At 51.1% G+C, this 26693-nt stretch overlaps 1 long non-coding RNA gene across 1 annotated transcript in view; it reads right to left on the bottom strand.

The window, feature by feature from the left end:
- Nucleotides 1-26120, bottom strand: part of LOC140065804 (uncharacterized) — a 53151-nt gene extending 27031 nt beyond the window's left edge. Inside the window, exons 1-2 of the long non-coding RNA XR_011848058.1 lie at nt 26061-26120; nt 21391-21464 (exon numbers count right to left, since the gene is read on the bottom strand). This is a non-coding gene — a long non-coding RNA (uncharacterized lncRNA). The remainder of the gene's footprint in view (nt 1-21390; nt 21465-26060) is intronic.
- Nucleotides 26121-26693: the final 573 nt, after the last annotated feature.

Raw genomic sequence — 26693 nt, 5'->3', positions numbered from 1 at the left:
CACACAGCCCCCCAGTAAGTAATGTGCCTCACACAGTCCCCCCAGTAAATAATGTGCCCACACAGCCCCCCCAGTAAGTAATGTCCCCACACAGCCCCCCAGTAAGTAATGTGCCCACACACAGCCCCCAGTAAGTAATGTGCCCACACAGGCCCCCAGTAAGTAATGTGCCTCACACAAAGCCCCCCAGTAAGTAATGTGCCTCACACACAGCCCCCCAGTAAGTAATGTGCCTCACACACAGCCCCCCAGTAAATAATGTGCCCCACACAGCCTCCCAGTAAGTAATGTACCCACACAGCCCCCCAGTAAGTAATTTCCTCACACAGCCCCCAGTAAGTAATGTGCCCCACACAGTCCCCCCAGTAAATAATGTGCCCACACAGCCCCCCCAGTAAGTAATGTCCCCACACAGCCCCCAGTAAGTAATGTGCCCACACAGCCCCCCCAGTAAGTAATGTCCCCACACAGCACCCCAGTAAGTAATGTGCCCACACACAGCCCCCCAGTAAGTAATGTCCCCACACAGTCCCCAGTAAGTAATGTCCTCACACAGCCCCCCCAGTAAGTAATGTGCTCACACAGCCCCCCCAGTAAGTAATGTGTCTCACACATAGTCCCCCAGTAAGTAATGTACCCACACAGCCCCCCATTAAGTAATTTCCTCACACAGCCCCCCAGTAAGTAATGTGCCCCACACAGACCCCCAGTAAATAATGTGCCCCACACAGCCCCACAGTAAGTAATTTCCTCACACAGCCCCCCAGTAAGTAATGTCCCCACACAGCCCCCCAGTAAGTAGTGTCCTCACACAGCCCCCCAGTAAATAATGTGCCCCACACAGCCCCCCAGTAAGTAATTTCCTCACACAGCCCCCCAGTAAGTAATGTCCCCACACAGCCCCCCAGTAAGTAATGTGCCTCACACAGTCCCCCCAGTAAATAATGTGCCCACACAGCCCCCCCAGTAAGTAATGTCCCCACACAGCCCCCCAGTAAGTAATGTGCCCACACAGCCCCCCAGTAAGTAATGTGCCTCACACACAGTCCCCCAGTAAATAATGTACCCCACACAGCCTCCCAGTAAGTAATGTACCCACACAGCCCCCCAGTAAGTAATTTCCTCACACAGCCCCCCAGTAAGTATTGTGCCCCACACAGACCCCCAGTAAATAATTTGCCCCACACAGCCCCACAGTAAGTAATTTCCTCACACAGCCCCCCAGTAAGTAATGTCCCCACACAGCCCCCAGTAAGTAATGTCCTCACACAGCCCCCCAGTAAATAATGTGCCCCACACAGTCTCCCAGTAAGTAATGTGCCCACACAGCCCCGCAGTAAGTAATGTGCCCACACACAGCCCCCCAGTAAGTAATGGGCCTCACACACAGCCCCCCAGTAAATAATGTACCCCACACAGCCTCCCAGTAAGTAATGTGCCCACACAGCCCCCCAGTAAGTAATGTGCCTCACACACAGCCCCCCAGTAAGTAATGTGCCTCACACACAGCCCCCCAGTAAATAATGTGCCCCACACAGCCCCCCAGTAAATAATGTGCCCCACACAGCCTCCCAGTAAGTAATGTACCCACACAGCCCCCCCAGTAAGTAATTTCCTCACACAGCCCCCCAGTAAGTAATGGGCCCACACAGCCCCCAGTAAGTAATGTGCCCCAAACAGACCCCCAGTAAATAATGTGCCCCACACAGCCCTCCAGTAAGTAATGTCCCCACACAGCGCCCCAGTAAGTAATGTGCCCACACAGACCCCCAGCAAGTAATGTGCCCCACACCCCCCCCAGTAAGTAATGTCCTCACACAGCCCCCCAGTAAGTAATGTGCCTCACACACAGCCCCCCAGTAAATAATGTGCCCCACACAGCCTCCCAGTAAGTAATGTACCCACACAGCCCCCCAGTAAGTAATTTCCTCACACAGCCCCCCAGTAAGTAATGTGCCCCACACAGTCCCCCCAGTAAATAATGTGCCCACACAGCCCCCCCAGTAAGTAATGTCCCCACACAGCCCCTAGTAAGTAATGTGCCCACACAGCCCCCCCAGTAAGTAATGTCCCCACACAGCACCCCAGTAAGTAATGTGCCCACACACAGCCCCCCAGTAAGTAATGTCCCCACACAGTCCCCAGTAAGTAATGTCCTCACACAGCCCCCCCAGTAAGTAATGTGCTCACACAGCCCCCCCAGTAAGTAATGTGTCTCACACATAGTCCCCCAGTAAGTAATGTACCCACACAGCCCCCCATTAAGTAATTTCCTCACACAGCCCCCCAGTAAGTAATGTGCCCCACACAGACCCCCAGTAAATAATGTGCCCCACACAGCCCCACAGTAAGTAATTTCCTCACACAGCCCCCCAGTAAGTAATGTCCCCACACAGCCCCCCAGTAAGTAGTTTCCTCACACAGCCCCCCAGTAAATAATGTGCCCCACACAGCCCCCCAGTAAGTAATTTCCTCACACAGCCCCCCAGTAAGTAATGAGCCCACACAGCCCCCAGTAAGTAATCTGCCCCACACAGACCCCCAGTAAATAATGTGCCCCACACAGCCCTCCAGTAAGTAATGTCCCCACACAGCACCCCAGTAAGTAATGTGCCCACACAGACCCCCAGCAAGTAATGTGCCCCACACCCCCCCCCAGTAAGTAATGTCCTCACACAGCCCCCCAGTAAGTAATGTGCCCACACACAGCCCCCCAGTAAGTAATGTGCCTCACACAGCCCCCCAGTAAGTAATGTGCCTCACACAGCCCCCCAGTAAGTAATGTGACCACACAGCCCCCCAGTAAGTAATGTCCCCACACAGCCCCCCAGTAAGTAATGTGCCAACACACAGCCCCCCCAGTAAATAATGTGCCCACACAGCCCCCCCAGTAAGTAATGTCCCCACACAGCCCCCCAGTAAGTAATGTGCCCACACACAGCCCCCAGTAAGTAATGTGCCCACACAGGCCCCCAGTAAGTAATGTGCCTCACACAAAGCCCCCCAGTAAGTAATGTGCCTCACACACAGCCCCCCAGTAAGTAATGTGCCTCACACACAGCCCCCCAGTAAATAATGTGCCCCACACAGCCTCCCAGTAAGTAATGTACCCACACAGCCCCCCAGTAAGTAATTTCCTCACACAGCCCCCAGTAAGTAATGTGCCCCACACAGTCCCCCCAGTAAATAATGTGCCCACACAGCCCCCCCAGTAAGTAATGTGCCCACACAGCCCCCCCAGTAAGTAATGTCCCCACACAGCACCCCAGTAAGTAATGTGCCCACACACAGCCCCCCAGTAAGTAATGTCCCCACACAGTCCCCAGTAAGTAATGTCCTCACACAGCCCCCCCAGTAAGTAATGTGCTCACACAGCCCCCCCAGTAAGTAATGTGTCTCACACATAGTCCCCCAGTAAGTAATGTACCCACACAGCCCCCCATTAAGTAATTTCCTCACACAGCCCCCCAGTAAGTAATGTGCCCCACACAGACCCCCAGTAAATAATGTGCCCCACACAGCCCCACAGTAAGTAATTTCCTCACACAGCCCCCCAGTAAGTAATGTCCCCACACAGCCCCCCAGTAAGTAGTGTCCTCACACAGCCCCCCAGTAAATAATGTGCCCCACACAGCCCCCCAGTAAGTAATTTCCTCACACAGCCCCCCAGTAAGTAATGTCCCCACACAGCCCCCCAGTAAGTAATGTGCCTCACACAGTCCCCCCAGTAAATAATGTGCCCACACAGCCCCCCCAGTAAGTAATGTCCCCACACAGCCCCCCAGTAAGTAATGTGCCCACACAGCCCCCCAGTAAGTAATGTGCCTCACACACAGTCCCCCAGTAAATAATGTACCCCACACAGCCTCCCAGTAAGTAATGTACCCACACAGCCCCCCAGTAAGTAATTTCCTCACACAGCCCCCCAGTAAGTATTGTGCCCCACACAGACCCCCAGTAAATAATTTGCCCCACACAGCCCCACAGTAAGTAATTTCCTCACACAGCCCCCCAGTAAGTAATGTCCCCACACAGCCCCCAGTAAGTAATGTCCTCACACAGCCCCCCAGTAAATAATGTGCCCCACACAGTCTCCCAGTAAGTAATGTGCCCACACAGCCCCGCAGTAAGTAATGTGCCCACACACAGCCCCCCAGTAAGTAATGGGCCTCACACACAGCCCCCCAGTAAATAATGTACCCCACACAGCCTCCCAGTAAGTAATGTGCCCACACAGCCCCCCAGTAAGTAATGTGCCTCACACACAGCCCCCCAGTAAGTAATGTGCCTCACACACAGCCCCCCAGTAAATAATGTGCCCCACACAGCCTCCCAGTAAGTAATGTACCCACACAGCCCCCCCAGTAAGTAATTTCCTCACACAGCCCCCCAGTAAGTAATGGGCCCACACAGCCCCCAGTAAGTAATGTGCCCCAAACAGACCCCCAGTAAATAATGTGCCCCACACAGCCCTCCAGTAAGTAATGTCCCCACACAGCGCCCCAGTAAGTAATGTGCCCACACAGACCCCCAGCAAGTAATGTGCCCCACACCCCCCCCAGTAAGTAATGTCCTCACACAGCCCCCCAGTAAGTAATGTGCCTCACACACAGCCCCCCAGTAAATAATGTGCCCCACACAGCCTCCCAGTAAGTAATGTACCCACACAGCCCCCCAGTAAGTAATTTCCTCACACAGCCCCCAGTAAGTAATGTGCCCCACACAGTCCCCCCAGTAAATAATGTGCCCACACAGCCCCCCCAGTAAGTAATGTCCCCACACAGCCCCTAGTAAGTAATGTGCCCACACAGCCCCCCCAGTAAGTAATGTCCCCACACAGCACCCCAGTAAGTAATGTGCCCACACACAGCCCCCCAGTAAGTAATGTCCCCACACAGTCCCCAGTAAGTAATGTCCTCACACAGCCCCCCCAGTAAGTAATGTGCTCACACAGCCCCCCCAGTAAGTAATGTGTCTCACACATAGTCCCCCAGTAAGTAATGTACCCACACAGCCCCCCATTAAGTAATTTCCTCACACAGCCCCCCAGTAAGTAATGTGCCCCACACAGACCCCCAGTAAATAATGTGCCCCACACAGCCCCACAGTAAGTAATTTCCTCACACAGCCCCCCAGTAAGTAATGTCCCCACACAGCCCCCCAGTAAGTAGTTTCCTCACACAGCCCCCCAGTAAATAATGTGCCCCACACAGCCCCCCAGTAAGTAATTTCCTCACACAGCCCCCCAGTAAGTAATGTCCCCACACAGCCCCCCAGTAAGTAATGTGCCTCACACAGTCCCCCCAGTAAATAATGTGCCCACACAGCCCCCCCAGTAAGTAATGTCCCCACACAGCCCCCCAGTAAGTAATGTGCCCACACAGCCCCCCAGTAAGTAATGTGCCTCACACACAGTCCCCCAGTAAATAATGTACCCCACACAGCCTCCCAGTAAGTAATGTACCCACACAGCCCCCCAGTAAGTAATTTCCTCACACAGCCCCCCAGAAAGTAATGTGCCCCACACAGACCCCCAGTAAATAATTTGCCCCACACAGCCCCACAGTAAGTAATTTCCTCACACAGCCCCCCAGTAAGTAATGTCCCCACACAGCCCCCCAGTAAGTAATGTGCCTCACACAGTCCCCCCAGTAAATAATGTGCCCACACAGCCCCCCCAGTAAGTAATGTCCCCACACAGCCCCCCAGTAAGTAATGTGCCCACACAGCCCCCCAGTAAGTAATGTGCCTCACACACAGTCCCCCAGTAAATAATGTACCCCACACAGCCTCCCAGTAAGTAATGTACCCACACAGCCCCCCAGTAAGTAATTTCCTCACACAGCCCCCCAGAAAGTAATGTGCCCCACACAGACCCCCAGTAAATAATTTGCCCCACACAGCCCCACAGTAAGTAATTTCCTCACACAGCCCCCCAGTAAGTAATGTCCCCACACAGCCCCCAGTAAGTAATGTCCTCACACAGCCCCCCAGTAAATAATGTGCCCCACACAGTCTCCCAGTAAGTAATGTGCCCACACAGCCCCGCAGTAAGTAATGTGCCCACACACAGCCCCCCAGTAAGTAATGGGCCTCACACACAGCCCCCCAGTAAATAATGTACCCCACACAGCCTCCCAGTAAGTAATGTGCCCACACAGCCCCCCAGTAAGTAATGTGCCTCACACACAGCCCCCCAGTAAGTAATGTGCCTCACACACAGCCCCCCAGTAAATAATGTGCCCCACACAGCCCCCCAGTAAATAATGTGCCCCACACAGCCTCCCAGTAAGTAATGTACCCACACAGCCCCCCAGTAAGTAATTTCCTCACACAGCCCCCCAGTAAGTAATGGGCCCACACAGCCCCCAGTAAGTAATGTGCCCCAAACAGACCCCCAGTAAATAATGTGCCCCACACAGCCCTCCAGTAAGTAATGTCCCCACACAGCGCCCCAGTAAGTAATGTGCCCACACAGACCCCCAGCAAGTAATGTGCCCCACACCCCCCCCAGTAAGTAATGTCCTCACACAGCCCCCCAGTAAGTAATGTGCCCACACACAGCCCCCCAGTAAGTAATGTGCCTCACACAGCCCCCCAGTAAGTCCTGTGCCTCACACAGCCCCCCAGTAAGTAATGTGACCACACAGCCCCCCAGTAAGTAATGTCCCCACACAGCCCCCCAGTAAGTAATGTGCCAACACACAGCCCCCCCAGTAAATAATGTGCCCACACAGGCCCCCCCAGTAAGTAATGTGCCCACACACAGCCCCCAGTAAGTAATGTCCTCACACAGCCCCCCAGTAAGTAATGTGCCTTACACAGCCCCCCAGTAAGTAATGTGCCTCACACAGCCCCCTAGTAAGTAATGTGACCACACAGCCCCCCAGTAAATAATGTGCCCACACACAGCCCCCCCAGTAAATAATGTACCCACACAGCCCCCCCAGTAAGTAATGTCCCCACACAGCCCCCCAGTAAGTAATGTGCCCACACACAGCCCCCCAGTAAGTAATGTCCCCACACAGCCCTCCAGTAAGTAATGTCCCCACACAGCGCCCCAGTAAGTAATGTGCCCACACAGACCCCCAGCAAGTAATGTGCCCCACACCCCCCCCCAGTAAGTAATGTCCTCACACAGCCCCCCAGTAAGTAATGTGCCTCACACACAGCCCCCCAGTAAATAATGTGCCCCACACAGCCTCCCAGTAAGTAATGTACCCACACAGCCCCCCAGTAAGTAATTTCCTCACACAGCCCCCAGTAAGTAATGTGCCCCACACAGTCCCCCCAGTAAATAATGTGCCCACACAGCCCCCCCAGTAAGTAATGTCCCCACACAGCCCCTAGTAAGTAATGTGCCCACACAGCCCCCCCAGTAAGTAATGTCCCCACACAGCACCCCAGTAAGTAATGTGCCCACACACAGCCCCCCAGTAAGTAATGTCCCCACACAGTCCCCAGTAAGTAATGTCCTCACACAGCCCCCCCAGTAAGTAATGTGCTCACACAGCCCCCCCAGTAAGTAATGTGTCTCACACATAGTCCCCCAGTAAGTAATGTACCCACACAGCCCCCCATTAAGTAATTTCCTCACACAGCCCCCCAGTAAGTAATGTGCCCCACACAGACCCCCAGTAAATAATGTGCCCCACACAGCCCCACAGTAAGTAATTTCCTCACACAGCCCCCCAGTAAGTAATGTCCCCACACAGCCCCCCAGTAAGTAGTTTCCTCACACAGCCCCCCAGTAAATAATGTGCCCCACACAGCCCCCCAGTAAGTAATTTCCTCACACAGCCCCCCAGTAAGTAATGTCCCCACACAGCCCCCCAGTAAGTAATGTGCCTCACACAGTCCCCCCAGTAAATAATGTGCCCACACAGCCCCCCCAGTAAGTAATGTCCCCACACAGCCCCCCAGTAAGTAATGTGCCCACACAGCCCCCCAGTAAGTAATGTGCCTCACACACAGTCCCCCAGTAAATAATGTACCCCACACAGCCTCCCAGTAAGTAATGTACCCACACAGCCCCCCAGTAAGTAATTTCCTCACACAGCCCCCCAGAAAGTAATGTGCCCCACACAGACCCCCAGTAAATAATTTGCCCCACACAGCCCCACAGTAAGTAATTTCCTCACACAGCCCCCCAGTAAGTAATGTCCCCACACAGCCCCCAGTAAGTAATGTCCTCACACAGCCCCCCAGTAAATAATGTGCCCCACACAGTCTCCCAGTAAGTAATGTGCCCACACAGCCCCGCAGTAAGTAATGTGCCCACACACAGCCCCCCAGTAAGTAATGGGCCTCACACACAGCCCCCCAGTAAATAATGTACCCCACACAGCCTCCCAGTAAGTAATGTGCCCACACAGCCCCCCAGTAAGTAATGTGCCTCACACACAGCCCCCCAGTAAGTAATGTGCCTCACACACAGCCCCCCAGTAAATAATGTGCCCCACACAGCCCCCCAGTAAATAATGTGCCCCACACAGCCTCCCAGTAAGTAATGTACCCACACAGCCCCCCCAGTAAGTAATTTCCTCACACAGCCCCCCAGTAAGTAATGGGCCCACACAGCCCCCAGTAAGTAATGTGCCCCAAACAGACCCCCAGTAAATAATGTGCCCCACACAGCCCTCCAGTAAGTAATGTCCCCACACAGCGCCCCAGTAAGTAATGTGCCCACACAGACCCCCAGCAAGTAATGTGCCCCACACCCCCCCCAGTAAGTAATGTCCTCACACAGCCCCCCAGTAAGTAATGTGCCCACACACAGCCCCCCAGTAAGTAATGTGCCTCACACAGCCCCCCAGTAAGTAATGTGCCTCACACAGCCCCCCAGTAAGTAATGTGACCACACAGCCCCCCAGTAAGTAATGTCCCCACACAGCCCCCCAGTAAGTAATGTGCCAACACACAGCCCCCCCAGTAAATAATGTGCCCACACAGGCCCCCCCAGTAAGTAATGTGCCCACACACAGCCCCCAGTAAGTAATGTCCTCACACAGCCCCCCAGTAAGTAATGTGCCTTACACAGCCCCCCAGTAAGTAATGTGCCTCACACAGCCCCCTAGTAAGTAATGTGACCACACAGCCCCCCAGTAAATAATGTGCCCACACACAGCCCCCCCAGTAAATAATGTACCCACACAGCCCCCCCAGTAAGTAATGTCCCCACACAGCCCCCCAGTAAGTAATGTGCCCACACACAGCCCCCCAGTAAGTAATGTCCCCACACAGCCCTCCAGTAAGTAATGTCCCCACACAGCGCCCCAGTAAGTAATGTGCCCACACAGACCCCCAGCAAGTAATGTGCCCCACACCCCCCCCAGTAAGTAATGTCCTCACACAGCCCCCCAGTAAGTAATGTGCCTCACACACAGCCCCCCAGTAAATAATGTGCCCCACACAGCCTCCCAGTAAGTAATGTACCCACACAGCCCCCCAGTAAGTAATTTTCTCACACAGCCCCCAGTAAGTAATGTGCCCCACACAGTCCCCCCAGTAAATAATGTGCCCACACAGCCCCCCCAGTAAGTAATGTCCCCACACAGCCCCTAGTAAGTAATGTGCCCACACAGCCCCCCCAGTAAGTAATGTCCCCACACAGCCCCCCCAGTAAATAATGTGCCCACACAGGCCCCCCCAGTAAGTAATGTGCCCACACACAGCCCCCAGTAAGTAATGTCCTCACACAGCCCCCCAGTAAGTAATGTGCCTTACACAGCCCCCCAGTAAGTAATGTGCCTCACACAGCCCCCTAGTAAGTAATGTGACCACACAGCCCCCCAGTAAATAATGTGCCCACACACAGCCCCCCCAGTAAATAATGTACCCACACAGCCCCCCCAGTAAGTAATGTCCCCACACAGCCCCCCAGTAAGTAATGTGCCCACACACAGCCCCCCAGTAAGTAATGTCCCCACACAGCCCTCCAGTAAGTAATGTCCCCACACAGCGCCCCAGTAAGTAATGTGCCCACACAGACCCCCAGCAAGTAATGTGCCCCACACCCCCCCCAGTAAGTAATGTCCTCACACAGCCCCCCAGTAAGTAATGTGCCTCACACACAGCCCCCCAGTAAATAATGTGCCCCACACAGCCTCCCAGTAAGTAATGTACCCACACAGCCCCCCAGTAAGTAATTTCCTCACACAGCCCCCAGTAAGTAATGTGCCCCACACAGTCCCCCCAGTAAATAATGTGCCCACACAGCCCCCCCAGTAAGTAATGTCCCCACACAGCCCCTAGTAAGTAATGTGCCCACACAGCCCCCCCAGTAAGTAATGTCCCCACACAGCACCCCAGTAAGTAATGTGCCCACACACAGCCCCCCAGTAAGTAATGTCCCCACACAGTCCCCAGTAAGTAATGTCCTCACACAGCCCCCCCAGTAAGTAATGTGCTCACACAGCCCCCCCAGTAAGTAATGTGTCTCACACATAGTCCCCCAGTAAGTAATGTACCCACACAGCCCCCCATTAAGTAATTTCCTCACACAGCCCCCCAGTAAGTAATGTGCCCCACACAGACCCCCAGTAAATAATGTGCCCCACACAGCCCCACAGTAAGTAATTTCCTCACACAGCCCCCCAGTAAGTAATGTCCCCACACAGCCCCCCAGTAAGTAGTTTCCTCACACAGCCCCCCAGTAAATAATGTGCCCCACACAGCCCCCCAGTAAGTAATTTCCTCACACAGCCCCCCAGTAAGTAATGTCCCCACACAGCCCCCCAGTAAGTAATGTGCCTCACACAGTCCCCCCAGTAAATAATGTGCCCACACAGCCCCCCCAGTAAGTAATGTCCCCACACAGCCCCCCAGTAAGTAATGTGCCCACACAGCCCCCCAGTAAGTAATGTGCCTCACACACAGTCCCCCAGTAAATAATGTACCCCACACAGCCTCCCAGTAAGTAATGTACCCACACAGCCCCCCAGTAAGTAATTTCCTCACACAGCCCCCCAGAAAGTAATGTGCCCCACACAGACCCCCAGTAAATAATTTGCCCCACACAGCCCCACAGTAAGTAATTTCCTCACACAGCCCCCCAGTAAGTAATGTCCCCACACAGCCCCCAGTAAGTAATGTCCTCACACAGCCCCCCAGTAAATAATGTGCCCCACACAGTCTCCCAGTAAGTAATGTGCCCACACAGCCCCGCAGTAAGTAATGTGCCCACACACAGCCCCCCAGTAAGTAATGGGCCTCACACACAGCCCCCCAGTAAATAATGTACCCCACACAGCCTCCCAGTAAGTAATGTGCCCACACAGCCCCCCAGTAAGTAATGTGCCTCACACACAGCCCCCCAGTAAGTAATGTGCCTCACACACAGCCCCCCAGTAAATAATGTGCCCCACACAGCCCCCCAGTAAATAATGTGCCCCACACAGCCTCCCAGTAAGTAATGTACCCACACAGCCCCCCCAGTAAGTAATTTCCTCACACAGCCCCCCAGTAAGTAATGGGCCCACACAGCCCCCAGTAAGTAATGTGCCCCAAACAGACCCCCAGTAAATAATGTGCCCCACACAGCCCTCCAGTAAGTAATGTCCCCACACAGCGCCCCAGTAAGTAATGTGCCCACACAGACCCCCAGCAAGTAATGTGCCCCACACCCCCCCCAGTAAGTAATGTCCTCACACAGCCCCCCAGTAAGTAATGTGCCCACACACAGCCCCCCAGTAAGTAATGTGCCTCACACAGCCCCCCAGTAAGTAATGTGCCTCACACAGCCCCCCAGTAAGTAATGTGACCACACAGCCCCCCAGTAAGTAATGTCCCCACACAGCCCCCCAGTAAGTAATGTGCCAACACACAGCCCCCCCAGTAAATAATGTGCCCACACAGGCCCCCCCAGTAAGTAATGTGCCCACACACAGCCCCCAGTAAGTAATGTCCTCACACAGCCCCCCAGTAAGTAATGTGCCTTACACAGCCCCCAGTAAGTAATGTGCCTCACACAGCCCCCTAGTAAGTAATGTGACCACACAGCCCCCCAGTAAATAATGTGCCCACACACAGCCCCCCCAGTAAATAATGTACCCACACAGCCCCCCCAGTAAGTAATGTCCCCACACAGCCCCCCAGTAAGTAATGTGCCCACACACAGCCCCCCAGTAAGTAATGTCCTCACACAGCCCCCCAGTAAGTAATGTCCTCACACAGCCCCCCCAGTAAGTAATGTCCTCACACAGCCCCCAGTAAGTAATATCCTCACACAGCCCCCCCAGTAAGTAATGTGCCTCACACATTCCCCCAAGTAAGTAATGTCCTCACACAGCCCCCCAGTAAGTAATGTCCTCACACAGCCCCCCCCCCCCCAGTAAGTAATGTGCCTCACACAGTCCCCCCAGTAAGTAATGTCCTCACACAGCCCCCCAGTAAGTAATGTGCCCCACACAGCCCCCCAGTAAGTAATGTGACCACACAGCCCCCCAGTAAGTAATGTCCCCACACAGCCCCCCAGTAAGTAATGTGCCCCACACAGCCCCCCCCCAGTAAATAATGTGCCCCACACTGCCCACAATGTTCTCCCCCTTCCCTAGTCCCTATCATGTGTCTCACCTCACAGATGCATCTCTCTCTCTTTCTGTGCGCTGCTTTCCCCAGCAGATCATGTGATCATGACATCATCACAGGTCCTTCAGCCTCTGGAACTCCCGGAGGCTAGGTCCTTGCAGGGGAAAGCAGCGCCTGCACTCCTTCTCATCACGATCTGTGTCCTCAGACACAGATCTTGATGAGAGAGGGACGGAATCTCCCGGGCAGCGGGGCAGATGATCTGCTGACCGGAGGAGATTCGGGGCACTGGCCAAAAGATCCGGGGCACGAGCCCGGATCTTTTGACCTAGTGACGCCCCTGGTAGGAACACTTGTGTGAGCTCCGTGAACCAACTGCATAAATAGGGTTAGCCAGGGCCGAATAATCATTGGCGCTGTTGAAGCACCAACCCCTGGCCCTGTACAAGCTTTTCCCTATACTCCACAGGTCAGTCTGCTGATTACAGACTAACCTAGCCCTCCAAGCCCGAGTGAGGAGCTCAACATCGGTGTGTGTATTAACCCCTTGTACTGTGATATCACTGTGTATTAACCCCCTGTGCTGCAACATCACTTTGTATTAACCCCCTGTGCTGCAACATCACTGTGTATTAACCCCCTGTGCTGCAACATCACTGTTTATTAACCCCCTGTGCTGCAACATCATTGTGTATTAACCCCCTGTGCTGCTACCTCACGGTATATTAACCCCCTGTCCTGCAACATCACTGTGTATTAACCCCTTGTGCTGCAACATCACTGTGTATTAACCCCTTGTGCTGCAACATCACTGTGTAATAAACTCTGTTCTGTGACATCACTGTGATTTAACCCGTTGGGCTGTGACATCACTGTGTATTAACTCCCTCCTATGCTGCAACATCACTGTGCATTAATCCCCTGTGCTGCAACATCCCTTTGTATTAACCTTCCTGTGATGCAACTTCCACATCTATCTGGACAACCCTTTTGTCTCAAACATGAAGGTGTACCACCCATATGTGGATGATATTTTTGTTGTGTGGGAGGGTACCTGTACCCAATTTTTTTATTTTGAATTTTTTTATTTTGGTTGAATACCAGCAACCACATGAACATGCAATTTACTGCAGTACATGGAGAAAATGAATTGGAATTTTCTTGACGTCAAGGTAAAAGAGGAAGGGGGTGAACTACATACACAAGCATTCAGAAAAACTACCACTACCAACTCACTCCTCCACTTTGATAGTTTCCTTCCACTACAGACAAAAAGAGGGCTGCCTTATAGCCAACTATTGAGACTTAGAAGAATCAATAGTGATGAGGCACAATTCAGGATACAAGCTGAAGAGTGGAGGGGTCGTTTTCTAGCAAGGGGTTACCCAGAGGAGTTGCTACAAGAAGCCTATTGTAAGGTTATGGCTTTATCCCAGTAAGAGTTATTATGGTCAAAAGGTAGGGACAAGAACAAAACCCAGAGAGACACATGTCCCATAACAACAAAGATAATAAAAAAGAGTTGCTTTTTCATTTCAATTGAGTCCCTGTGAGAAGATAATTCGTGATACTATTCACAAAAATTGGGGTATCTTAAAACAAGATCCCCAGCTTGGGGACATTACTACAGAGTGACCATGCATTGCCTTTAGACGTCCCCCTACGATTAGTAATGCATTAGTCAAAAGTACATTCCATATGCAACATCCCCCACCGGGGCCTAGCCTTTTCTCGGGGCCGGGAGTCAACCGAGGCCCGCAGTACCTGAGTGGCTGGCGGTTGCGGTCTAGGCACGCTAGTGTCACGGTGCTTGGTATGGGGAACCGGAGGGCTGTCCTACAGCCTGGCAGGTCTCCAGCAGGGTGGTGTTGGCAAGAAATGATGAGGGAGAGGCTGCTATAGCGGATCTCCCTGGGGCAACCCTTTGGTCTCTAGAGGATGAGTCTCTGTGTGGTGGACAGGGTGCCTGTGATGAGGGTAGTTGTAGTAGCAGGGACCAGACGGAGGCAGAGGTTGAACAAAAACACTTACAGTTCTTTATTGGAACCGACAGGAACTTCAGCAACGTGCCTTTAACAGAGTGATGGAGTGCTGAGATGCTTTTGGAGGAAGCCACAGGAGGTAGATCGCCAGCCTGGATGCAAAGGGCAGGCTGGGAGGTAGCTGTGTCCTAATAGGAAGCTTCAGCTTGTCCTGGAGTGCTTCAGGTATCACCCTTGAAGGTAGGATGATACCCCTTTCCTCACTAACTCTAATCTATTAGCTCCACTCTTCAGAGGCAGGGGCTAGGCTCTTCCTGCTCTTATCTGGTATGCTGGCTGAATAGAGTCTGGACTGGGTTTCCCTAGTCTACTTCTCTTCTCATCTGAGCTAGGCTAAACTAGTCTCTAGCTGTTCTGATCTTGTGCCCTGCAGACCCAGAGGGTCTGACTGGACCTGGTCCCTTCTCCCTCCTGAGAGAGACTGATCTCTAGAACATTCCTGGCCAGGGGTTTTGTAACTTCCCTGGGCAGGTGGTGGCTGCTCCTCCAATCACATCTCAGCTTACATTAGACAGAATGCAATACAAGTGATTGGATGACAGATCTTGAATCATACAAAACACTTAACTCCTGCTTTGCCAGGCAGAAGCTACCACTGCAATGTCCCCTGTGTGATGTGATGACATGCTGTGGGGCTTATTCGCAAGCACTCCTTCGCCATTGCATCGGCGAGGGTGTTGCACATACACTCCGCTCCACATAGTTAAAGGGCACCCCTATAGGTAACTTCAAATGTAGTACATGCAACTGTTGTTCCTTTAATAGCCAGCTAAAATATATTCAGTTTGGTGGACAAACACAAAAAGTTCATTCTTTTATATCTTGTAAATCAACATATGTTGTGTATATAGTCTTCTGCCCATGTAGGTTTTCTACATTAGGAAGACCATACGCAGGCTATATGTTCATATCAGAGATCAATCAGCACTGGTAATGGATGTACACGATTGATTGAGCATGTTAGATCATCCCGATGTTTTAAAATTTGCAGGTATCGAGCGGGTGGCAGTTGCCCCCTCTAGTGAGTAATGTCCAAATACAGATTGAACATGTCTCCTTGCCTTTCTATATTAAAGTATATTAGGTTGCTCAAGTTAATATATGTCACGGGTGGACCCGCGACCCACATCGCGGGTCGCGGGCTCACTCGTGCCTCTCGCTCCCCGCAGGCGCCACGCCAGCGCGTCTCACCTCTCCCCGCTCCCGAGTCCCGGCCTCGCTCCGTGTGCGCGCGGTCCGCACTTCTAGGAAATTTAAAGGGCCAGCGCGTCATTGATTGTCGCTGGTCATTTCCCATGAGGCTATTTATATCTGCCTCTCCCAATTTACCCTGCCGGATCTTTGTGCCTCACAGCCTTAGAGAAAGCTCTGTTGAGATTTGCCTGCGTTCCAGTGTCTTCTGCATTCTAGTGTCTTCTGCGTTCCAGTGTCTCCTGCGTGCCTGACTTCCTCCGTGTTCCTGTGTTGCCCAACCTCCTCCGTGTTCCCGTGTACCAGTGTTCCTCCGTGTTGCTGTCGTGTGTGCTGTGTTCCCGTACCCTTCTGCTTGAACCTCCTGTTGCTGACCCCGGTTTGGACTCTGACGTTGCATCTCTGCCGCCTGCCCTGACCCTGAGCCTGGACTGTGACCTCGAGCTTGACTGCTGTTTCTGTACCTCAACCTCGTCCGCCAATGCAGACAAGTCACGCCTGAGGAACGACCTGGTGGTACCACGCCGCAGCTTGTCCAACCCGCTTTGCGGCGGGCTCTGGTGAAAACCGGGTACCACTTAGACTCCGGTCCCAGGTAGTGGCTTGAGTCATCGTCTGCAGTGGTCCAGTGGATCCACATCCCGTAAGCCTGACAGTAAGATCCGGCCATGGATCCCGCCGAGGTTCCATCTCCTAGCAAGCCTGACCTCGCTACTATTGTGATCCATCAATCCCAGGAGATTGCCGCGCAACGTGATCAGCTGGAGCAGGTCACCGCCATGTTGCAGCAACTATTAGCCAACCAACAACCACAACAGGTTCTGGAAGCTGCTCTAGAGACTTCTACAGCTCCGACTCCTCTTCCAGCTGTTGAACCCAGGATGCGCTTGTCCATGCCCAGCAAATATGATGGTGATCCTAAGATGTGTATTTTTTTAACTCGGTGCTCCCTGCATATTGAGCTTATGCCGACCCAGTTTATTTCGGAGCTCGGGCCTCCTCCGCTGAGTCTGCCTTGTTGAACTTACGCCAGGGAAATTCCTCCGTGGGAGAGTATGCGGTCCAGTTCCGTACTTTGGCGTCAGAACTTGCCTGGAATGACGCCGTCTTGTCTGCCGCTTTCAAGAAGGGTCTCGCCTCTCATGTGAAGGACGCTCTGGCCGCTCGTGATCTGCCGTCTACTCTGAGTGGTCTCATCACCTTGGCCACCAGGATAGACGTGCGATTTAGAGAGCGTGCTGAGGAATCACGCTTTGAGCAACCTCAAGTCTTTCCTCGACGCCTTCCCCGCTTGGCCCCGGCCTACCAAAGACCACTCCAGCCTCAGGTCATACCACCCGCAGAGAAGCCTATGGAGGTGGACAGAGCTAGACTCTCCTCCCAGGAACGCATCAGAAGGCGTCAGGGTAACCTTTGCCTTTATTGTGCTAGTCCGGAGCACTTCATCGGGTCCTGTCCTATCCATCCTCAGCGTCCGGAAAACGCCAGCACCTAGGGTTCTTGGGAGAAGCGTCCCTAGGTGTCTGCCAAGCTTCTCCACGTCTGATGATTCCGGTGCTTCTCAGCGATGGCGCCAGTCCCCAGATCCAAGTCTCTGCTTTCTTGGACTCCGGTTCTGCAGGGAATTTCGTGGATGCCGCTCTGGTCTCCCGGCATCACATCCCAGTGGTTCACCTTGAGAAGCCGTTGGTCATTTCATCCGTAAGTGGCCAGATCCTCTCTGACCCGGTCCTGTACCGCACCAAGCCTCTGTCCTTACAAGTCGGAGTTTTGCACAAGGAGAGACTGTCCTTTTACGTGCTACCGCGGTCCACGTCCTCTGTCCTGTTGGGTCTTCTGTGGCTGCAGCTCCATGCTCCTGTTCTCAATTGGATGACAGGGGAGATCCTTCATTGGGGTCCTGAGTGCCGGACCCGCTGCATGGGGGCCTCCCTGTCTGTACCTGTGTTGGCCTCCTCTCTGTCTGCGAAGCCTTTGGAGGGTTTACCCACGTGCTACCAGGACTTCTCTGATGTCTTCTCTAAAAAGCAGGCTGAGACTTTACCACCGCATCGACCCTACGATTGCCCTATTGAGTTATTGCCGGGCACTTCTCCTCCCAGAGGCCGGGTGTATCCACTCTCCGTTCCTGAGACCACTGCCATGTCAGAATATATCCAGGAGAACTTGCAAAGGGGTTTCATATGGAAGTCCTCTTCTCCTGTGGGTGCAGGTTTCTTCTTCGTTACTAAGAAGGACGGCTCCTTGCGTCCTTGTATTGATTATCATGGACTTAATAAGATCACGGTTAAAAACCGCTACCCTCTGCCACTGATAACAGAACTGTTTGATCGCCTGTGCGGTTCCAAGATTTTCTCTAAGTTGGATCTTCGCGGGGCCTACAATCTTATTCGTATCTGCAAGGGAGACGAATGGAAGACAGTATTTAACACCCGAGATGGTCACTTTGAATACCTTGTGATGCCTTTTGGATTATGCAATGCTCCAGCTGTCTTCCAGGAGTTTGTCAATGACATCTTCAGGGACCTTCTGTATACGTGTGTAGTGGTCTACCTAGATGACATCTTGGTGTTCTCTCCAGATCTCAAGACTCATCAATCTCACGTTCAGCAAGTCCTAGGCCGTCTTCGAGCCAATTGTCTCTACGCTAAGCTCGAGAAATGTCTCTTCCATCAACGGAGTCTACCTTTTCTTGGTTACATCATCTCCGACAGGGGTCTCCAGATGGATCCTACCAAACTGTCTGCCGTTCTTCAGTGGCCACGTCCAGAGGGTCTTCGCGCCATTCAGAGATTCCTAGGCTTCGCAAACTACTATCGACAGTTCATTCCTCATTTTTCTACTCTTGTTGCTCCCATCGTGGCACTCACTAGGAAGGGCGCTAATCCACGCCTTTGGCCTCCAGCAGCTGAAGAGGCCTTTGCAAAGTTAAAATCCTCCTTTGCTAAAGCTCCGATCCTTTCTAGACCTGATACGGAGAAGCCTTTTATCTTGGAGGTGGACGCATCTTCTGTTGGTGCAGGGGCCGTGCTTACCCAGAAGGTACCCAGGGGCCGAACTCTTACGTGCGGTTTCTTTTCTAAAACTTTTTCTCCTGCAGAGAAGAACTACTCTATTGGTGACAAGGAACTTTTGGCTATTAAACTTGCCCTGGAAGAATGGCAATATCTTTTGGAGGGTGCTCGCTATCCAGTCTGTGTTTACACGGATCATAAGAACCTTTCGTACCTCCAGACAGCCCAACGTCTTAATCCCAGGCAAGCCCGTTGGTCACTATTCTTCTCCCCCTTCAATTTGATGATCCACTTCCGGCCAGCAGAGAAGAATATCAAGGCTGATGCCCTTTCCCATGCCTCAGATGTTGTTGGAGAAGAGCCGGTTCCTCAGTATATCATCTCTCCGGAACAGTTGGTTGCAGCCGCTCCTGTGGATCTTCGCCAGCTTCCCCCTGGCAAGACGTATGTCCGACCTGCTCTGCGGAAGAGGATTTTGTTTTGGGGACATTCTTCCCGCCTGGCTGGGCACCCTGGGGTGCAACGCTCCTTGGCCCTCATCTCTCGTTACTACTGGTGGCCTGACTTGGTCAAAGACGTTCGGAACTTTGTGGGATCCTGCACCTCCTGTGCTCGAAATAAGCCTTCTCATCTAAAACCGGCTGGTCTCTTGCTTCCGTTGCCGATACCCAGTTGCCCGTGGTCACACATGGCTATGGACTTTGTCACGGATCTTCCATCTTCCTCGGGCAATACTGTCATCTGGGTGGTGACAGACCGATTTTCGAAGATGTCTCATTTCGTTCCCCTTCCAGGTCTACCGTCTGCTCCACGTCTTGCCAGCCTCTTCTTCCAACATATATTCTGGCTACATGGGCTTCCCCTGCACATCGTCTCTGATCGTGGAGTTCAATTTGTCTCCCGCTTCTGGCGCTCACTCTGCAGCCAACTGCAGGTGAGGTTGGACTTTTCTTCAGCCTACCACCCTCAGTCCAATGGTCAAGTGGAGAGAGTCAACCAGAGTCTGGGCTGCTACCTGCATCATTTTGTCTCTGCCCGTCAGGACGACTGGTCCACTTTGTTGCCCTGGGCAGAGTTCTCCTACAACTCTCTGGATTCTGAATCTGCTGGTGCAGCTCCATTGTTTATTGTCTATGGAAGAATTCCACGCCCACCACTCCCTCTCTCAGTTCTCTCGGATGTTCCTGCGGTGGAAGAATTGGTGCAGGACCTTAGCTCTGTCTGGAGACAGACTCGTTTATCTCTACTTCGGGCGTCTGCCCTCACTAAAATCCAGGCCGACAAGAGACGCAGACCTCCTCCCGTCTTCTCTCCTGGGGACAAGGTCTGGTTATCCTCCAGGTACATCCGGCTGAAGATACCCGGGTACAAGCTTGGTCCTCGATTCTTGGGTCCTTTTGAGGTCCTGTCCCGTATCAATCCTGTATCCTACAAGTTGCGCCTTCCTCCCACCATGCGCATCCCGAACTCCTTCCATGTCTCCCTACTCAAGCCTGTCATCCTGAACCGCTTCTCCCGGCAAGTACCTCCTCCTACCCCTGTGGCTGACTCCACCGACACCTATGAGGTAAAAGACATCCTTGATATGAAGACTGTAAGGGGGAAGCGGTTCTTCTTAGTCGACTGGAAGGGGTTCGGTCCGGAAGAGAGGTCTTGGGAGCCGGAGAACAATATTCTGGACCGTGATCTTCTGCAGAGATTTCTTTAGCCCAAGAAGAGGGGGAGGCCGAAGGGGGGGGGGTACTGTCACGGGTGGACCCGCGACCCACATCGCCTGTCGCGGGCTCACTCGTGCCTCTCGCCCCCCCCCCCAGGCGCAGCGCCAGTGCATCTCACCTCTCCCCGCTCCCGAGTCCCGGCCTCGCTCCGTGTGCGCGCGGTCCCGCGCCTTAGGCCGCGCGTCGACACGTCTAGGAAATTTAAAGGGCCAGCGCATCATTGATTGGCGCTGGTCATTTCCCATGAGTCTATTTATATCTGCCTCTCCCAATTTACCCTGCCGGATCTTTGTGCCTCACAGCCTTAGAGAAAGCTCTGTTGAGATTTCCCTGCGTTATAGTGTCTTCTGCATTCTAGTGTCTTCTGCGTTCCAGTGTCTCCTATATACCAGACTTCCTCCGTGTTCCTGTGTTGCCTGACCTCCCCCGTGTTCCCGTGTACCAGTGTTCCTCCGTGTTGCTGTCGTGTGTGCTGTGTTCCCGTACACTTCTGCTTGGACCTCCTGTTGCTGACCCCGGTTTGGACTCTGACGTTTCATCTCTGCCGCCTGCCCTGACCCTGTGCCTGGACTGTGACCTCGAGCTTGACTGCTGTTTCTGTACCTCAACCTTGGCCGCCACTGCAGACAAGTCACGCCTGAGGAATGACCTGGTGGTACCACGCCGCAGCTTATCTAACCTGCTTTGCGGCGGGCTCTGGTGAAAACCGGGTACCACTTAGACTCCGGTCCCAGGTAGTGGCTTGAGTCATCATCTGCAGTGGTCCAGTGGATCCACATCCTGTAAGCCTGACAATATATATGTACATTAAGTCCCCTTACGAAAATAAGACTCTATACACGCTATGTTGTTTTTAATTTAATATTTGTTTATGTTTTTCAAGTTCCGGTGACTTACCCAGTCACTTTCACATGTTGTTTATGCTGTTTCCATGACGGTACCCGCCGGTTGGGACGCATATATTGTGCATGCTGCAGGAAGATTAAATAAGAGAAACAACATGTGTGGAGTAGCGAATCAATGAAAATTAACTTTATTGAAATTTGGACACAAGACAAACATGAACAGGACAAAAATGTCATAAAATCATTTAAAAAAGGAATGCACCCCAGTGCACCCATATGTACAAAATCTTCCGGAGCCCGACACCTGATAATGTCGGGTTTAACCAGACCTGGGCCACACAAGAAAAACCAGCTCACTATGGGATCATGAATATATGCATTAAGCCTGTGTCTGTGGGAGGAGAGGTGAGCGAAAATAACTGTCAGACAGTCCAGCCCGAGGATGTGTCGGAATGTGAGCACGAAAGTGCAGGTGGATCCTCTACGCTGGAGCGACCCGAGACCTGTCGCACGTTTGTGGAGGATCTCAATGTTAATTAATGGCAAATACGGCTAACACCAGTATTTTCTCAAACAGAGGTAAATTTCCTGGATCTACGGATTTCTCTGCAGCAGAAGGTCATTGAAACAACACTGTACAGGAAAGAAACTGCGACGAACAGCCTCTTACATTACCGGAGCTTTCACCCCCGACATTTGAAAGATGGCATCCCAATAGGGCAGTTCTTATGCGCTAGGAGGAACTGCAGCACACAAGAAGAATTCATGGAGCAAGCTAGAGATTTAACAACCAGATTTAAGAACCGCGCCTACCCGAAAAAAGTGATCTCCAAAGCCTTCACCCGTGCTAAACAAACTCCAAGACAAGACACCTTTACACCAAGAACAAAAACATCCAATGGCAAACCTTGCCTGATTACGACCTATCATAACCAATGGTCGGACATCTACAGATTGCTACATAAAAATTGGGGCATCTTAAAAAGTAAGCCCAAATTGGATATACATATTCCCCCGGTACCGAAAATGGTCGCGAGACGAGCCAAAAATCTGCGCGACAATCTAACGAGGAGCCACTTTCAACGACCCACGAGAACAATTGGACATGGTCAACGACTTCTTGGCACATATCCATGTGGAGACTGTACAATCTGTCCCCTGATCCTAAGAGGCGACAATATCCAAAATCCCTCGGATTCTAGGACCATCAGACTCCGGTCCTATGTGAACTGTCGGACACGTGGTGTCATTTATGGTTTAATATGCTCCTGCCCCAAGATGTATGTGGGGCAAACGGGCCAAGAGGTACGAAAAAGGGTGCAAAAACATATCTCTACGATTAATAATGCGGAACGAGATCTCAAAGATGGGAAACAACTATCTACAGTTGCCAAACATTTTCTTAGCGTGCACAGGGGTGACCCTTCCAGCCTAAAAGTCATTGGCCTTGACAGAGTACAATCCAACATAAGGGGAGGGGATCTAACCCCGGCTTTGCTCCGTCTTGAAGCCAAATGGATATTCGAACTGAAAACGCTGGCTCCGTTGGGGATGAATGAAGATATGCTCTTCTCGGGCTTCTACAAAAAGTAGGTATTTACACACACCCCTGAGATCCCCATCGCACATATATCTCTTACAGCCAGCCCACTCAGGCTTTTCTTGGTCTTTCTTTTCTGTTCCCCCCTCCCCCTTCCCTCACTCCTGATTCACAGGCACATGGTGTTCTCACCATCACGTTTTTGTTCACCCCTCACTGCACACCTACTTTCTGCACCCCGGGTCACCCTCTGCCTTTGTGACCCCCTCCTCACATCAGCTGCACATCTCACACCTCCCCTTGCACATGCCTCACAACAGCCAACCCCAACCCGCCATCACCATCACGGCACGGCCATTTCCCCTGGGCATCACGCTCCCATATTGTCACAACCCAGTCACTTATCACTCTGGCTGGACCCTGGTCATTGGGGCCCTCATCTATTGGCACCTCCATTCATCACTATGAGGCATTCATATTTATTTGGGTTCCCCTCTGGCATACGTCACCCATTCCCTCTTGTTGCCTATTTTCCTTCTTTTCCGCCTTGGCTTCCCGCCCGGACGGTTTTCTTTCTCTCTTTCTTTTTCTTTTTCTTTTCCTTTTCTACTTCCTTTTTTCCCCCTGGCGGTCTTGTCTTTGTCTCTTTCTCTTTTTTCCCTCCGGCTTTTTCTCCCTTCTTCCCCCTCCTTTGTTCCCCCTCCTTCTTTCCCCTTCCCCCTTTTCCTTTTGCCTCTTTCTCTTCTGCCTTTCTTTCTCTTCCTCTTTTTCTTTCTTTTCTTCCCTCCCCCCTTTTTTTCTATCTTCCGGGGCATGCGCTGGCAGCCCATGGTTGCACTTTGGACACCTTCAATTTGGACTACATGTGCAGCTGGGCACGGGCCCTTTCGTAGGAGCCGGACTCTATTTTTCGGTTTCCAGTTTCCCCGCCTTTCGTTTCTTGTTTTTTGTTGTTTTTTGTCTCTTGTTTTCCGTTTTCTGGTCTCTTTTTTACCTCGTTTGGCAGTCCTCTGCAATCTCACTATCTGGCCCATTGGGGTTGGGCCGAGTATAACTTTGCATTGCTTTATCACCTCCAGGTTCTCAACTCCATCCGTCTATGTCTCCATCCTCAAGATTTATGTTCTGCTTGCCTAATCCATGTTCTCCCCGCAGAAATCGATGCCTGCCTCCCATGCCTCAGGTCCTACCTTTCCGTGTATTGTCACCGCATATAATCCTGCGCTTAGGACTTGTTTAGTTCTCTGACAAACCAAGTATCCTCCCATCTCGCACTTTCGTGCGTCTATTACACTATTCTTAGCCTTTCTGATGCTACCATGATGTAACATTCTTGTGATGCGACTATTATTGTATGTTCCGGGATGAGTGTTGGGCGAATGGGTGAATGTGCATGGGCCCATGCAGGTATACATGTTGGACTGAGTGTGACTATGTCCACCGAAGATTCAAGATATATCTGAGAGGCCTTTGGTGCTCTGTTTATGTGTATGCTGCACTTTGCATAAATCACGTATGCACTCTGCACTTTAATAACCATGTTTATTGTCTTTATTAGAATTTCTGTTATCTATATATAATTATTTCTTATGATATTGTCATAATGTTGTCCATTATTTATGATTTGACACTGGCCACAATGCCCTTCATATAATATATTGTATGAATCATGCATGTACTTGTGCACTTTATCAATCACGGTTATTGTCTTTATTAGAATTTTTGTTATCTATATATAATCATCCTTTATGCTATTGTCTTAATGTTGTCCATTATTTATGACTTCACACTGGCTACAATGTCTTTAAGAGAATACATTATCAATATTGCATTATTGCTTTGGATGTACATAACAGCGTTTGTATTGCACCTTAGCCCATGTATAATACTCACTGAATTGCCAGCAATGCATTTTTTGTTCCCCTTACTGTGATTAATATGTTCATACTTACCATCATTTCCCCATTTCGCGTCCTCGGCGTTGCCTGGATACAGGGGGTGCGCGTGCGCGGTCGGCGAGCCGCGTCAGCGGAAGTGGCGCCGGGCCGCGCTGGGCTCCTCCCCACTTCCGGTGACGCCGTCCTGGACGCGATCCCGACACACACCGGCCATTCATCAAACAGCATCGGGCACAGGTATAAAAACCCGGGTACTCCGCTAGCAGGGCACCCCTGAGGAAGCCGCGATACGCGGCGGAACGCGTGGGGCGACTTGTCCTGGGTCCACATCTCCTCCTCACACATTTGGTAAATATTACAGGCTAGATGGGTGTCTAGTGGGCTTTCCATCCACTCTCAGTCACTCCAGCGTAGAGGATCCACCTGCACTTTCGTGCTCACATTCCGACACATCCTCGGGCTGGACTGTCTGACAGTTATTTTCGCTCACCTCTCCTCCCACAGACACAGGCTTAATGCATATATTCATGATCCCATAGTGAGCTGGTTTTTCTTGTGTGGCCCACATTTTTTATAAATCCATCTATGGAGCTATACTGGAGTATAGACATTTATTTGAAGTTTTTACTGGTATCATTTTCAACATCTTTTATCCATTTGTGGCACTAAATCTTAGGAGTGTTACTACACACTTTCAGCTTGAAAAGTAAAATTTTATATAAAGCTATACCCTATTATTAAAGTGTAAGGTAAACCCCATTAGCCAATATATTTATACATTTCCAGAACAGAATGGCACAATGTAAGAAAAGAAACCGTGCCCTGCAGCACTTGACAGGACACTTAGATGCTGATTGCAGGTGGGTATGGCAGGAATTATATAAAATCATAACATAACATAAAAGCATAACATAGTACAGCACAGCACAGCATAAATATTTTAGCAATAAATCTATCATTAATTAAAAGTATTGCAAATGGTATTGTGTAGTTTTTGACATATTATAACATTTCATATGGTTGCTACTTTACGGTATTGTATTACATAAAGGTAATTTATCGCAATATGAATTTAAGTAAATACATAAAAATAATATTCTATCCATTTCCTGTGATGTTCATTGTGTACCTATTCATGATGACCTAATAATCTCTACAGCCCTGCTATTTTAATGAAAATGTATTTAATAATCCCATGGATTACAAAGACAATTTACTATTATGCTGTTGTATAGACATACAGACAATGTCTGGCCTGTTATTGAAAAGTCCTAACTTACTAACCTATTATGTTGCTGTTTCCCCTTGCCTGGACAGAAAATACCTTGTATTCATGGTTGCAGCTTGTTCACCTGTTCATAAGAACACAGGAAGTTAAAGTATGCAGCTCAGGAGGGAAGGAGACACAGGTTGACCTTTGAGCACTAGGCATGACAAATGCTTATACAATTTCTAATGGCAATTCTACTAAAAGAACATGTTCACATATGCAGAGCTGAATCTGCCATGAAGTACAGTTCATTGCAATATACCAATGACTTATCAATGTATCATTTTTTCATAAGGAAGCTAAATATTACTATAATTAAAACTCAACATCTGAAGTGTGTAGAGTGAAGAAATCAGGCTGAGTATATTAGATGGTGTGCTTTTGAGTTTTCTATGTCATTCATGACGATCTTGTGTATGTCATTTTAGTCTAACAGATTCTTAGTGGCCAGGTAAGACAATATAGTATAGGCTTGTTTACGTGCTTTCCTGTTTTCCAGCACACTAGTGTGCTCGACCTGTGGAAATGGAACAGTGAGCTGGTCAGATCCAAGAGTCTGTGCAGAGTGCAGTGGAAGGGAGTCGTTGCATCTTCGAGAAACATGATGCAAGGACTCCCTGTCTGCTAGACGAAGAGCAGTGCTGACA

This window comes from Engystomops pustulosus, chromosome 6 (genome assembly GCF_040894005.1).
Source record: "Engystomops pustulosus chromosome 6, aEngPut4.maternal, whole genome shotgun sequence".
Classification (NCBI taxonomy): domain Eukaryota; kingdom Metazoa; phylum Chordata; class Amphibia; order Anura; family Leptodactylidae; genus Engystomops; species Engystomops pustulosus.
Note: the sequence above shows the minus strand (reverse complement) of the source record. Positions and strands in the feature narration are given on the sequence as shown.